Consider the following 15,763-nt stretch of genomic DNA (forward strand, 5'->3'; position numbering starts at 1 on the left):
AGCGGAGGCACGGTGCTGCCTGTCTTGCAGCCCAACACTAATTGATGCAGTGGGGAAGCCAACTGAAATATGAAAACCTGGAGCCGCTCAAATTTGGGGAGGAAAGGGAGGGATTTGAAGCCCATAAAATCACCCTGGACAACCGTCAGAGTTCCAGCTTCTGATCTCTGGATAATGGCGGGCAATTAGGGGAGCCCTATGGGCTGAGGGAGCAAACCTACCCAACAGCCAGTGGGCTCAGTGTCCAGGATAAGAAGCTGGTAAGCGCTCAATAAATACGATTGATTGATTGATTGATTAGTAAATAGGGCTGAAGCTTCTCGGCTGGGGCCTGAGCTAGTCGGGCCCATCTGGGAGCTGAACCAATTAAACGCTCTCAGCCTTGGGGGTTTCTAAAGTCCTTGTTCTTGTTTCGGCCTCCATTCTCTCTCTCCCAGGATCAGAGCATCTCTCCCCTCCTTTCATTCATTCATTCAATCATATTTATTGAGCACTTACTGTGTGATAATAATAATAATATTAATAATAATGTTGACATTTGTTAAGTGCTTACTATGTGCAAAGCACTGTTCTAAGCGCTGGGGGGGATACAGGGTGATCAGGTTGTCCCATGAGGGGCTCAGTCTTAATCCCCATTTTACAGATGAGGTAACTGAGGCTCAGAGCAGTTAAGTGACTTGCCCAAGGTCACACAGCAGATATGCGGTGGAGTCAGGATTCGAACCCATGACCTCTGACTCCAAAGCTCGTGCTCTTTCCACTGAGCTACGCTGCTTCTCTGCAAAGTGCTGAACGAAGCACTTGGGAGAGCACAATCCAACAACAGACGCATTCCCTGCCCACAATGGGCTTACAGTCTAGAGGTGATAGACATTAACATAAATAAATAAATTACAGATATATACATATGTGCTGTGGGGATGAGAGGGAGGATGAATGAAGGGAACAAGTCAGGGTAACACTGCAGGGAGTGGGAGAAGAGGAGCAGAGGGCTTAGTCAGGAAAGGCTTCTTGGAAGAGATATGGCTTCAATAATAATGGTATTTATTAAGCACTTACTATGTGCAAAGCACTGTTCTAAGCACTGGGTGGGGATACAAGGTGATCAGGTTGTCCCTCATGGGGCTCAGTCTTAATTCCCATTTTACAGATGAGGTAACTGAGGCACAGAGAAGTTAAGTGACTTGCCCAAAGTCACACTGCTGACAAGTGGCGGAGGAAGGATTAGAACTCATGACCTCTGACTCCCAAGCCCAGGTTCTTTCCACTGAGCCTCACTAATAACGCTTTGAAGTGGGGGAGCGCAATTATTTGTCTGATATGAGGAAGGAGGGTTGCTCCTGGCCAGAGGTAGGATGTGGGAGAAGAGGTCAGTGGTGAGATAGATGAGATGAAGGTACAGTTGAGAAGGTTAGCGTTAGAGGAACAAAGTATGCAGGCTGGGTTATAGCAGGAGAGTAGTGAGGTGATATAGGAGGGGGCAAGATGATTGACTTCTTAAAGCCAATGGTAAGGAGTTTTTGTTTGATGTGGAGGTGGATGGGCAACCACTGGAGTTTCCTGAGGAGTGGAGAAACATGGTCTGAGCATTTTTGAAAGAAAATGATCCGGGCAGCAGAGTGAAGTATGGACTGGAGTGGGGAGAGACAGGAGGCAGGGAGGTCCAAAAGGAGGCTGATACACTAATTAAGGCGGGCTAGGATAAGTGGTTGCATTAATGTGGTAACAGTTTGGATGGAGAGGAAGGGGTGGATTTTAGCGATGCTCCAGCCTGCAGCCCCAAAGGAAGCCAAGGCCTACAACTGTTTTGTTTGAAACCTCACACAGCCGGCGATTGCACAGTCAGACTATGAGGCTGCCCGTCATCAAACGGCAGAGTTCTGGTTTTTGTTTTGCATTCCACCGCTCTCTGGGGAAGCCCAGCATTCAGCTATTTGCTGCTGCCTCACACAGTCCCCACGCTTAAGAAAGCAATGACTCTGTAGCCCCTTTCCTGAGTCATGACTGGTAGGTAGCTGTGGGTCCACCATTAAGGTTGGAGTTTGGATATCACACTTTCCAGATCATTTATAAAAACATTAAACGAGAATGGTCTAGTGTTAAACCCAGGAGGACCCTGATGCCGCCTCGGCCTGATGGCCTCTCGCCTTACCAACACAGTGCAGCTTGTGGTGGCCAAGAACGGGCCTGTTTATTGTTGTATTGTAATCAATCAATCGTATTTATTGAGCGCTTACTGTGTGCAGAGCACTGTACTAAGTGCTTGGGAAGTACAAGTTGGCAACATATAGAGACAGTCCCTACCCAACAGTGGGCTCACAGTCTAAAAGGGGGAGACAGAGAACAAAACCAAACATACTAACAAAATAAAATAAATAGAATAGATATGTACAAGTAAAATAAATAGAGTAATAAATATGTACAAACATATATACATACAGTATATATACTTGTACTCTCCCAAGTGCTTAGTGCAGTGCTTTGCATATAGTAAGCACTCCATAAATACTATTGAATGAATGAATGAATTAAGGAGCCCGCCTTCAGAAGTCTTCAAACTTTGGGAAGGCTGCAATGATTTGTCCAGAGATTTGCCAGGAGTTGGTGGGGGGCGGGGGGTGGTGAGGTCTCCTCCCTCCTCGCTGTGTGGCCTTGAGCAAGCTACTTAACGTCTCTTTACCACAGTCCCCTTATCTGTAAATTGGGAAGGAAGACTATGCGCCCCATGTGGGACATGCACTGTGTCCAACCTGATTAGCTTGTATTAACCCAGCACTTAGAACAGTGCTTGGCACATAGTAAATGCTTAACAAATACCTTAAAAACAGTATCAAGCTTGACTTCTCAGTTGAACACTGCTACCTTGCACTGCTGAAGTTGTGATTTCTTCTTTTATAATATCCCTTTTCTAGTTTTACAGATCTAACCAACCCCACCTAGAATGTGATTCCCCAGGTGGGATTTAATCTGTCTATTTTACATTTACCTGAAGCAAAGCATAGTAATGACGAGTAACCATGAGTAAGCACTTACCGTTACCAGCTAATTAACCCCACTATTTATATGAAGTTTTCCTACAGTTTTAGCCCTATCTTCATATCACTCCACCACTCCAAATGAGTTTAGGACCATTGGCAAACTTGGAGGTTTATCTCCACCTTATCCCTTCCAGATACTACAAAACCAGTCCATTCACTGAGTAGTGGCAGACTGTCGCTTAGTCCTCTCCACCCTGTGAAGTAACCGTTTAACTCGATTTTCTATCGCTACCCAGTTTCTCTCCATGATGTAATGACTCCCCTAATGCCTTGATTATTCAGTTTCTTTAAAGAAACCGACCCACAAAAAGCCCACCTACAGTCAAAAGTGTTTTGAAAATCTAAACATATGCTCCTTGGTTGCCCACTACTGATCCCCTCAAAAGAACTCTATCACTTCAGTGAGGTGTGGTTTCTCTTTATAGAAAAGCATGTGGTCTTTCTCTTAACCGGCTGCGTTAAGACTGATTGATTCTAAATGAGTATCTATTTTACTAATTTGGGGAGTTTACAAGAGATTTAGGGGACTAATTCCCAGGACTATTTCTGGGTCTCACCTTAGAGATGGGCATTACTTACTGGAGATCTTCTAGTCTTTCCAGTTCAGGGGTTGTTTGTGTCAGGAGTCCTTGGACATCCCTTCCAAGTTTCTTCAGAACCACAGGTGCCCATTTTTTACTTCGACTACAGGGTAATAATAATAATAATAATAATAATAATGGCATTTATTAAGTGCTTACCATGTGCAAAGCACTGTTCTAATCACGGGGGAGGTTACAAAGTGACCAGGTTGTCCCACGGGGGGCTCATGGTCTTAATCCCCATTTTACAGATGAGGTAACTGAGGCACAGAGAAGTTAAGTGACTTGCCCAAAATCACACAGCTGACAATTGGTGGAGCCGGGATTTGAACCCCTGACCTCTGACTCCAAAGCCCGTGCTCCTTCCACTGAGCCATGCTGCTTCTCTGAAAGGGAGCAGGAATTCGTTTTTTGCAGGGGCCTGGCTTCAAGAACCCAAAAGGCTGGAAAGTCTTCACTGAGTCTTTTCAACTCTGCCTTGAAATATTTGGACCTTGCCAGTGACCCAAGATGAATAAACAACAACAATAATTGGTATATTTAAGTGTTTATTATATGCTGGGCACTGTACTAAGCGCTGGGGTAGACGGTAGATAATCAGGTCCAACGTGAGGCTCACAGTCCAAGCAGGACAGAGAACAGTTCCTGGAATCTCCATTTTTGCAGATGAAGGAACTGAGGCACAGAGAAGTGAAGTGACTTGCTCAAGGTCACACACAACAGGTAAGTGGCAGAGTTGGGATTACAACCCAGGTCCCCCCCAGGCCCATGCTCTTTCCTCTAGTTCACACAGTGAGTCCAGCTCAAAGAGGGGTGGGGGGCATCGCCGCCATCTCCCCCAAAGGTAGGTATCCCTGCTCAACAACTCTTCGGGGGAGGCCATCCAGTCTCTCGGACTGCTGACCTCAGGGCCAATTTGGTCCGAAACATCGTGTGTCGCCAACCACCATGTGATCCCATCTGCTGTGAAAACTAGTTTGGGTGTAGGAATCTCCCTCACGTCTTCCTCCGTAAATGCCCAACTAAAGAATTTGTCAAGGTGCTCAGCTGCCCCCTCTCCACCTCAGGGCACCTTTCTTCTATGATTGTCACATGGCCCCACTGATCTTCAAGGCAGCTTCCGGTTTGACAAATTTGAATAGTCTTTCATTCGCTTTGACATCCCTTGCAAGGTTCTCTTCAATCTGCTTTGTCCCACTTAATTTCCTGCTTGTGCCTGGCCTGTCACTCTTTGTGGACTTCCCTGTTGTCCTCACTGCACATGAATTTTGTTTTTGAATGGATGGTCATTCACCTCTGATGCCCTCTTTTACCCTGCCGGTAGCCACGCAGGGTTCCCTGGTTGGTCACCTGGTTTCTTTGTTATACGGTCACCTTTTACTTGGGTCTCAACAACAGCGCAGAACGGCCCCCAGGCTTCTAGGAATTCACTTAATTTTCTCAGCTGCCGTATTTGGCTTGTTCCTAAGAGCCCCGCTCCTTCAGTTTCCTTTCTGAAAATGAGGTACCCGTATGTTGATTTTACTCATTCTCCCCTCTCCACAAGATGGTTGAATTTAATTGTGCTGTGGTCCCTCTGGCGAACACTTGCCGCCCCCTTCCCTGCCACACTGGACCCCTGCTCTGAAAAGCATCAGCTCAGAAGCCCACAGAAGATTTGGGCTTTGGGAACAGCCAGAGAGGCAGGTCTGGGCCACTGGGGCTGGGCCTGGATCGCCAAGGTGGGAAGAGGCCGCTGCCGCCAGCACCTCACACCGTGGTGGTGTTTGGCTCCTGGGGCCGGGCGGGTGGTGGCTGTCGCCGTTCTCAAACTGGAAGGCAGCAGCTGCGGCCCAGCCGTGATCTCTGAGGTCCGCCGGCTCTGCACGGCTCTTCCGGCTGAACCGAACTGATCCCCCCCACCCCCACCGCTCTTAGTCACACGTCCTTGAGGTTACCGGGTGGGTTTGCATTCGAGTGCTGTCGAAACTATTCGGCAAGGCCTGCTCCTCATCTCCCAAACTCTGCGCTTTGCATCTCCTGCTCCCTGCATGAGGCCTGATGCTCAATTCTCGGTGGGGGTGGGGGCGATGCCCTCCACCCTACCCCCTCCTCAGTCAAGTAATCACTCCAAAGGATTTACTGAACACCTTCTGTGCGGGTCATTCATTCATTCAATCGTATATATTGAGCACTTACTGTGTGCAGAGCACCGTACTAAGCGCTTGAAAAATACAATTCAGCAACGTATACAGTCCCTACCCAACAACGGGCCCACAGTCTAGAAGACTGAACGACATCCTCGGGAGTATACAACGAAAGAGTTACTAGGAACAATCCCAGTGCTCAGCACATAGTAAGCGCTTATTTTAGTGGAAGAGGCAGACAAAATTATTTCAGAGACCTTGCTGAATGCGGCTGTTTTCAAGACTCTTGCCTTCCTCTCCCCCAGCGACCCCTTTTTTCTGGTAAATGGTATTTGTTAATCACTGTTCTAAGCGCTGGGATAGTTACAAATGAATTAGGTTGGATACAGTCCCTGTCCTGCATGGGGCTCACGGTCTTAGTAAGAGGGAGGACAGGAGAATTGAGGCACACAGAAGTTAAGTGACTTGCCCACAGTCACTGCATTTAGCAGAGCTCAGGTCCTCTCCTTGGCCCGTGCTCTTTCCACTAGATCATGCTGCTTCTCTTCATCAGATTCTCCCCCCAGCACTCCCAACTCTATATCACTTCTCCTCATCCCTTCTTCTATCCCCCGAAAAAGGTACCCAAGATGAATCGGTGTGGCTGGGTCACGGGACAGAACAGCTGTCACTCACGTACTGGGCTCACCCTTCAGTGGTCCCCAATATGAGCCCCAGCTAGTCCCTAGACACTCCCCCAGCATTGACTGCAATGCTGGAGGATTCCTCCCATGCCTCCTGCTGTCCTTCTCTCCCGTCCTTGGCTTCTTCTTGCCTTCACTATCCCCAAAAAGCACCGGTCACACTTGGCTTCCTTGCTGCTCCTAGAGCCCCATTCCTCCCACTGAGTTCTGCTTCCCCCTCTTCTGGGGTCCAGGACTGACCCCTGGTCACTCTCTGGCCTGGCTCCTCCTTCCCTTTCCCGGGGGGCCAGGCCGCTCCCCTCCCAGCCTGCCTACGTACCTAGCTTTATCTTTGATTATAAATTACTCATTTATTCATATTAATGTCTGTCCCCACCTCCAGACTCTAAGCTCATTATGGGCAGGGAACGTGTCTGCTAGTTCTGGTGTACTGTACTTTCCCCCGTGCTTAGTACAGTGCTCTGCACATAGAAGGTGCTCATTGATTGATTGATTTTTCTCTCCACTTCTCCCCTTTCCCAGAAGCCTACCCGTGACGCTCCTCCCCAGCTCCCTGGGAGGGAAATGTCTATGAGGAGGACCCAAGATGGTGCCCCATTTCCAACTGCTGGTTATGCTCCCTGCCTGACCCACTAGGCTGGAGACATTGGCAGTTGGGGGTTTGGGCGGGTGATGTTCGGGATGGGCAGGGAGAGGGAGGGTTCAGAAGCCCAGCCCAGAGTGTTTCCAGTGGGCTTGGGGCCCAGACACAGTGGAAGGAAAGCGTGTACTGGGCCCTAGACTTAGCCCAACCCACTGGGGCCTGCTGAGCTCCCTGGAGCGGTGGTGGTGGACGCACACTCTGGCTCCTGCTGCCGGAACCGAGACTGCTGGTCTGCAGCTGCGAGCGGGCCCAAGCCCGGCAGGCCAAGTCCGAGGGCCAAACCGGGTGAGCGGAACGGCCGTGTCTACACAACACGACAGGTGTGGCTGTACAAGGTGAACACCGCAGCTGGGGTCTCAGAACCAAAATGGCACATCTTCACTACATGAACCGCACGGCTCCATTCGGGGAATTGGATGAGTGAGGCCGTTGTTGGGTAGGGTTTGTCTCTGTTTGTTGCCAAATTGTACTTTCCAAGCACTCAGTACAATGCTCTGCATACAGTAAGCACTCAATAAATATGATTGAATGAATAAATGAGCAGAAGAGCAAACGCCACATGGAGTAAACTTCCTGGTGCCCCTGTTCAAGTTGCAGTCTGTGGTTCAACGGACCATGGCGCTGACCTGTCGCCTGATGTTCTTACGTTACACCAAACAAATCAATTAACTGAGAACTTACTGCAAGCAGAGAATAGCCCTAAGCCCTAGGGGTAGTACAATACACTCTGCTGATGTAACTCCTGCCCTCAGAGAGCTTTCAATCTATTATAAATCAATTTACATTGATGTCTGTCTCCCTCTCTAATAATAATAATAATGGCATTTATTAAGCGCTTACTACATGCAAAGCCCTGTTCTAAGTGCTGGGGAGGTTACAGGGTGATCAGGTTGTCCCACGGGGGGCTCTTCATCCCCATTTTACAGATGAGGTAACTGAGGCACAGAGAAGTGAAGTGACTTGCCCAAAGTCATACAGCTGACAACTCTAGACTGTAAGCTCATTGTGTCTGGGAATGTGTCTACCAACTCTGTTCTACTGTACTCTCCCAAACACTCAGTACAGTGCTCTGCACACAGTAAGTGCTCAATAAATACCCTGGATGACAATGATGATGCTAGAGACACTGAAATAAAATAAACATAGGAGGAAGTCATTTGGGTATTAAGATATGTATATAACGGCGGTGGAAGGGTTGTGAGTTTCTAAGTGATTAAGTGGCAAAGAAGTGCTGAAATGGCAGTTGGTAGAGGGGGGAGGGTACACAAAAGGAGATTAGAAATCAATCAGGGAAAGTCTCCTGGAGGAGACGTGAGGACTTTGAAGATGGGGGAGAGTAGTGACCTGTCAGATGTCCCACTCCCTTCTGCGCTGCTCTTACTTGCTCCTTCAGTCATCCTCCTTCCCATCCCCACAGCATAGCTGTATATATCCGTAATTTCTTTCTTATTTCATTCATCTATTTATTTAGATTAGTGTGTCTCCCCCCTCTAGACTGTGAGCTTGATGTAGGCAGGAATGTGCCTGTTGTTGTACTGTACTTTCTAAGCACTTAGTAATGCTCTGCGCACAGTAAGTGCTCAATAAATACAACTGAATCAATGAATGAATGAAGGTTGTGAAATGGGGAGAGGGTTCTGGGCAGGGGGAAGACCTGAGAGCAAAACTGTCAGCACCCTGCCTAGGCGCTCCGCCCAGTAACTCGGCAGGCTGCTGACAGAAGCTCGGAGATCCGGCCTAGGGCCACTTCACCCGATTAGCCAGCCCAAACACATGTGCGTACAGGCTGGTTGGGCTGGGCCTTGCCTATTTATTTCTGGTTTTTAAATGGCATTTGTTAAGCACTTACTATGTGCCAGCTACCCTGAACTAAGCATTGGGGTAGATACAGGATAATCTAGGGAGTGGCATGGCATTGGGCAAATCACTTCGCTTCTTTGTGCCTCAGTTACCTCGTCTGTAAAATGGGGTAATAATAATAATAATAATGGCATTTATTAAGTGCTTGCTATGTGCAAAGCACTGTTCTAAGCGCTGAGTTGCAGTGTGAAGTATGGGACAGGGACTGTGTCCAGCCTGATTACCTTGTATCTTTCCCAGTGCTTAGAATAGTGATTGGCACATTCAGTAAGCACTTAATACCATTATTATTATTACTAAACACTGGGGTGGATATAAGCTAATCGGGTTGGACACAGTCCCTGTCCCATGTGGGACATAGGACTCATAGGAGTCAATCCATCATATTTATTAACAGCTTACTGTGTGCAGAACAATACTAATTGCGGTATTTATTAAATGCTTACTGTGTGCCAGGCACTGTACTAAGCGCAAGGTAATCGGGTTAATTAATTAATTAAAGATGACATTTATTAAGCGCTTACTATGTGCAAAGCACTGTTCTAAGCACTGGGGTAGATACAAGGTAATCAAGTTGTCCCACGTGGGGCTCACAGACTTAATCCCCATTTTCCAGCTGAGGGAACTGAGGCCCAGAGAAGTGAAGTGACTTGCCCAAAGTCACACAGCTGACAAGTGGCGGAGCCAGGATTTGAACCCATGACCTCTGACTCCAAAGCCCGAGCTCTTTCCACTGAGCCACGCTGCTTCTCTGGACATAGTCCCTGTCCCACACAGAGCTCCCAGTCTTAATCCCTATTTTACAGACGAGGTAACTGAGGCACACAGAGAAGTGAAGTGACTTGCCCAAGGTCACACAGCAGGCACGTGGCAGAACCAGGATTAGGACCCAGATCGTTCTGGCTCCCAGGTCCGTGCTTTTAATCCCCAATTTACACAGGCGAGTAGTGTGTTCCCTTGTGTCCATTATCTTATCTACTCTTTCACTGAGAACTATTGGTTTGTCTCCATTGTACCCCCTATTAGACTGTGAGATCCTGAGGGCAAGGACCGGGTTCTTTGCTGTTATTGTCCGTTTCCAAGCACTTAGTACAGTGCTCGGCACCCTAGCAGGTATTCGGAGCCCAACTCTACGTGTGCTGAGTACCCGGCACAATGCTGGACCCACAAACGCCACACAAATGCCCCTCCCGACCTCCCCGGTTACCGCACGGTCATAGCCTACCTAAAACTGCAACGGCCTCTTCGTTGGGCTTCTGGCCTCCAGTCTCTCTCCCCTCTCCTGTCCATATTTCACTTTCCGGTCCAGGTCGTTTTTCTAGAACGTCATTCTAAAAATGACTCTGCACTCCTCCGACAACCGTAGTGGTCGCCCACTAGGCCCCGTGTCAAGCAGAAGCTTCTGACTTGTGTCGGCTTTAAGGCACTCAGTCAACTTTCCCCCACTGCAGCCCAGGTGGACCGCTTCATTCCTCTCCAGCTGATCTACTCACTGCATCGGAGAGAAGGTTAGCACTCCCCTTGAGAAGGATGGAAGAGGTCCTAGTGGCCCATACAACACATATATGGTTAAGGCATTGCCACCTACTTCGTGGCATCTAACCAAGTTTTTTTTTTCCCGGGCTCTGGAGTCAGAGGTCATGGGTTCAAATCCCGGCTCTACCAATTGCCAGCTGTGTGACTTTGGGCAAGTCACTTAACTTCTCTGTGCCTCAGTTCCCTCATCTGTAAAATGGGGATTAAGACTGTGAGCCCCCCTGTGGGACAACCTGATCACTTTGTAACCTCTCCAGCGCTTAGTAAGTGCTTAATAAATGCTATCATTATTATTATTATCTCCTTCTCCTCTCTCCCACCAGTGACCTCTTGCTCGCGCCTTCCCCTGCACAGAACTCCCTCCCCGACTGACATTCAAAACAACCCTGCTCTCCCTTAGAGCTACAGATTCCTTCTGAAATCATCTCTCGACCAGGAGGCGTTTCCCAATTAATTTCTTATCTCCCCACTTACTAATATCTAACACCCCATCACCTCCTGCCACTTTAGCACTTCTCAAACTCTAAACCGTAAACTCGTCTTCTAGACTGTAAGCTTGTTGGGAGCCGGGGGACTTGTCCACCAACTCCGTTCTACTGTACTCCCCCAAGCACTTAGTACAGTGTTCTATGCACAGGAAGTCCTCAATAAATAGTATTGATTGATTATAAATGTCTCTTTATACTCTGTTGCTTCCTCCCTCCTGGAATTCATTTTAGTGTCTGTCTCTTCTAGTCACTGGAAGATCCTTGAGGGTAGGGGCACTAATTCTATTGCTCTCTCCCAGGCGCTGAACGCAACACTCTTAAGGCAGCAGGTGGTCAATGAAAAACAAATAATTAGCACAGAGCTAGAACTCAGCACCATGCACTGCCTTCAGGAGGTCCCCAGTGTTCTGCACCCAGAAGACACCCAATACAGCATTCTGCAGGCATTCAAGTGCTCAGTACAGTGCTCTGCACCTCCTCCAAAAGCTTTCCCTCATTAACACCCAACATCCCAAGTCCCATCAATCAGCCACCTCTAAGCACCCACGGTTACCTGCCTTCCTCTGCACTTACGTGTAATCAATTATACAGGCAACTTACTTGTGCTGATTACCCTACCTGAAAACTGTTCCCAGTGTAGAGTGCAAACTCCTGGTGGGCAGGAAGTGTATCTCGTGCTTCTGTTGGACTTTCCTAAGCGCCCAGTACAGTGCTCTGCACTCGGGGGATGCACAAGCAATACCTTTATTTCAGCTCCTCCACTAACAGCTGTGACTCTGGGCAAGTCACTTAACTTCTCCGTGTCTCAGTTACCTCATCTGTAAAATGGGGATTAAGACTGTGAGCCCCACGTGGGTCAACCTGATTACGCTGTATCTACCCCAGTGCTTAGAACAGTGCTTGGCATATAGTAAGCACTTAACAAATACCATCATTATTACCTACCTTTACTGCTACTATACTGCACACAACTAAACCAGAATACAAAGCTCTGCCCCGCTAATCAATCCATCAATCTATGGTATTTACTGAGCTCTTACAGTATGCAGCACTGTACTAAGCGCTTGGGAGAGAACAATATAACAATCTAACAGGCACATTCTGCCTCCTGGGATGGCACCCTGCCCCAAGCAGAGACTCAGCTGGATGCTCTATAGGCCCCACGCTCATGGTGTGCATGAGGACAAAATGACGACTGATCCTGGCCCCGACAACCCCGGCCGATCTGGGGTGCGTGATTAACCAAGGCACTGGCACTCCGCTCCTGCCCCCGGCCTCTCAGGCTACACCAATGGCCCTCGTGCCTGGGCTGTCAGGCAAAGGAAGTCCCCCCTGCCAGAATGCCATCCCCTCCCCAGCCCCCCAACTCTGGGTCCATGGACTGGAGTTGCTGGGTTTGCTCCCCTGCCCAAAGGACTGGCAGCATCACAGAATGATGCTTCCCAAGGTGGGTGAACTCTGCCCTCGGATCCTGCTAGGGAGAGCACCCAGATGGGTGGGTGGGGCGGAGGCTGGTTTGGGCACTCTTCACCCCCATGCTTCCTGAGCTTGTAGTACAGTGCTCTGCACACAGTAAGCGCTCAATAAATACGATTGATTGGATTGATTGAGCTAGCAGGCCAGCGGGCTCCTGAGGAGTGGGGCCTTCATGGTCATGGGGCACCCTCCATAGCCCGCCCATAGACTGCAATGACCCCCAGCTTCTCCCCAGTCTGGGCACGTGCTGCAACGGCTCTCGGCTTCTCTCTGGCCAGTGCATAGACTGCAATGACTCCTTTCCTTCTCCCTAGCCCGCCCACAGGCTGCAACAGCCCCCACCTGCCTGAGGGCATGCACCCCGAAGGGACCCCATGGCCTGGTGCTATCCCCCCTCTCCCCTCCCGCCCACCATCTCGGGGCAGCCCCGGTTCTGGGGCTGAGATGGAGCGGCATACACGGCAGCTGTATGCACACCAAGGGCCCCTGGCAAGCGCGTCACCCGCAGAGCCATGACAACAAAATGGCTGCGGGCGCCGGGGCCTCGGCTCTCTGCAGAGCTGCCGCGGTCGGTGCGGAGCCTGGGTCAGGGGCTTAGTCGTCCAGCCGGGCATCGGCCGGCGGGAGCCCTGGGGCAAGCTGACCGATCCAGCCGGCACCCTCAGCTCCTCAAATGCCAACCTACTCACGGTACCTCTGCCTCAGCCTTGATCCCTTGCTCACATCCTCCCTCTGGTCTGGAACTCCCTCCCCCTTCATATCCAACAGACCATCACTCTCCCCACCTTCAGAGTCCTACGGAAATCACATCTCTCCAAGAGATCTTCTGGACGGATTCCTCATTTCCCCTTTTCACCCTCCTGTCTGCATCGCCTATGCACTCAGACCTGTACCCCTTAAGCACTCGATGTGCGCCCCACGGTACTTACATCCATATCCCTATACTCTGCCATTTTCCTATCTGAAATATATTACAATGTCTGTCTCCCCGCCTTAGTCTGTAGTGCCTTGTGGGCAGGAATCAGGTATTGCGCTCGGTCCAGTGTTCTGCACACAGTAGACACTCGGTGAGCACCATCGATTGACTGTCTTGCCGAATGGCAGCGTCCGGCAGTGGCCCTCTTCTCTCTAGCGGGATCCATCCCTGGGCCTTGCGGGGCTGAGCGGGTGGCCCTGGCTGGAGACTAATGTCTCCTTGTGGAGCAAATCCTCCACCAGGCCTCGGCAAGCAAATGTCTGCCATTCCACAGGCTGGGACGTGGGGGTGGCAGCCAACTTGGCCGGGAGACCTCTGCCAGGAAGGTGGCCCTCAGCCTGCCCCAGCTGGAGAAGGGTGGGTTCGAAACAGGGGGTTTTAGGGGTGAAGTGGAGAAGGTAATGCCTAACCACCTGTAGACACACCCCAACTGGGCCCAACGGCTCCTCCGGCCCCCAGGCACAACGTCCGGTGCGCTGACCGCCTACCCAGGTGGCTCGATCCGGGGCTACCCCAACTCTGGCAATTTGGGGTCCCGAGAGCCCCAAGGTTGCTAGATAAAGTGACTGAGCTAAAGGGTTAAGCGTCTTCTGACTCGGAGAGTCTCGGAAACGCCTGCCTCCCGGGCCGGCAGCGATACTGAAACCGCCTGGCCGTGACCCACCGACCCGGCCTCCCACCATCGCCTCGGCCATCGGTGACGAGAAACCCCCGCGGCTTGACAGAAATCAGTACCGAGGCGGAAAAACCCAAGCTCTCAAGAGGGGGTGGCGCTGCAGGGGAGGGGAGGCCGGACCTCACGGTCTGACAGCCGCCTGCTAGTGTCAAATTCCCCTCGGAACTCTCAGGGAGAAGAGAAAAGAAGACCAGTAAAGGTCCCAGTTCGCATTTGCATCAAATAAAAAAAAAAAAAAACCACCCTTCCTTTTCGCGCCTGCGTGCGAGCGAGGCTTTGTTGCCGAGGAAACCGGTTCTGGCCCTGCGTTCCTTCGTCTGAGCTGGAACACATTTGGGAAGTTGGGGCTGAGAGAGAAGGGGCCGTGATGGCGGCTCCGAGCGGCGGTCGGTCCAAGGCGGCCCGGGGCCCTGCCTGACGGCCGTGCCCGCTGGCCGCGCCCGGTAGTCCGACTGAGGCGTCCCTAGAAATAAGCCTTTGCGGCATCTCCCTGAGGCGCCAATCCGGCACTGGGGCCACACACGTTTCCCTCGTTCCTTGCTGAAAGCCCAGAACGACAGCCGGAGGGATGCAACAAAACGCGCTTCCGTCCCTGCCCGTCCGGGAGGAAAACCGCAGTCTAGTTCCACCTTCCGCGCGACACCTCCGAAACCCGTTTCTGAAAATGCCAATGTTTTTCATCTTCATCCAGCTTTCTAGCCCGCCGGGGCACTGTCCCCGGGACCCCAACGACATCCAGGCCCAAGTGAGAAGGGGCCGGCCCGCCGGGGGGCTTCTCCGAGCCCTCCGTCGCCTGCACCCTGTGGCCGCTCTCCGAGCCAGAACCGCTGCGGCGAGGAAGCCAGCTTGCCTGTGCCTCCCGTCTACTTGAGGGAAAACCCAGCCGCTCCAACCCGGGGCTCCCCGCAAACCCTCCCTGCAACATCCACGGCCCCGGCCCCCTGCCCCAGAGCTGGGAAAACACGCCGAACCGAAGCCCCCACCTACCTGCGTGGGACCTACCCCAGAGTCAGCATGGCAGCCTGCTCAGCCATCTTGGCATCTCGGGAGGGTGCAATGGAAACCGGGTTCTCGTCTTCTTGCTGCAATTCCAGCTGCAGCTGTCAGCAGAGAGACAGAGCGCAGCGCAGGGCGGGCGGACGGGCGGTTGGGCGGGCGGGCTGGGATCACGAGAACTGGATCGATCAGTGGGGAACGGGATTGGAGGAACGGCGTCCCGCTGTAGGGCGTCTCCGAGGCTGCGCCCCACGGAGAGCCGGGGCACGCGGCACAGGCCGCCCGTCACGACGGCCGCGGTCCGTGCCCCGGGGACACGGGTGCCGGCCAGACGCCCGGCTGGGACCCTGCCGGAATGACGGGTCGCTTCGCTTCACCCCGACCCGCCGGGGGACCTTGCCCCGCACCCGGCGGAACGCCGCCCGCTTCGCCCGTTCACCGACAGCACGAGTCCCCCATCTCCCCGGCGGCCCGGCTGACGACGGCGGCGGCGGTGGGGGGTCGGCGGCCCGGAGCGGGGTCGCCTTCTCTTCCCATGCTCATCGCTCCCCTGGGGGACGAACTGGATGGCGAACAGGACGTCGAGCCAGCAGCCAATAGCAGACGGAGCCGAACGGAAAGGTGATGTTTGACCGTCTCAACCTGCAGGGAGGCGGCGACAGGGCTTCTGCACCGCATATGACG

At 51.6% G+C, this 15,763-nt stretch overlaps 1 protein-coding gene and 1 pseudogene across 4 annotated transcripts in view; one reads left to right on the top strand and one right to left on the bottom strand.

The window, feature by feature from the left end:
- Positions 1–15,180, bottom strand: part of ZBTB38 (zinc finger and BTB domain containing 38) — a 43,851-nt gene extending 28,671 nt beyond the window's left edge. For 3 of the 4 annotated variants that reach the window (XR_005449815.1, XM_038743877.1, XM_038743856.1), the window contains exon 1: positions 15,086–15,180. The gene's annotated coding sequence lies outside the window, so the exon portion shown is untranslated. Of the gene's footprint in view, positions 1–15,070 lie in introns of all 4 variants that reach the window. The other variant, XM_038743864.1, reaches the window with a different exon arrangement.
- LOC119936085 lies at positions 10,431–10,545 on the top strand (annotated as a pseudogene).
- Positions 15,181–15,763: the final 583 nt, after the last annotated feature.

The sequence above is a fragment of the Tachyglossus aculeatus genome, chromosome 1 (genome assembly GCF_015852505.1).
Source record: "Tachyglossus aculeatus isolate mTacAcu1 chromosome 1, mTacAcu1.pri, whole genome shotgun sequence".
Classification (NCBI taxonomy): domain Eukaryota; kingdom Metazoa; phylum Chordata; class Mammalia; order Monotremata; family Tachyglossidae; genus Tachyglossus; species Tachyglossus aculeatus.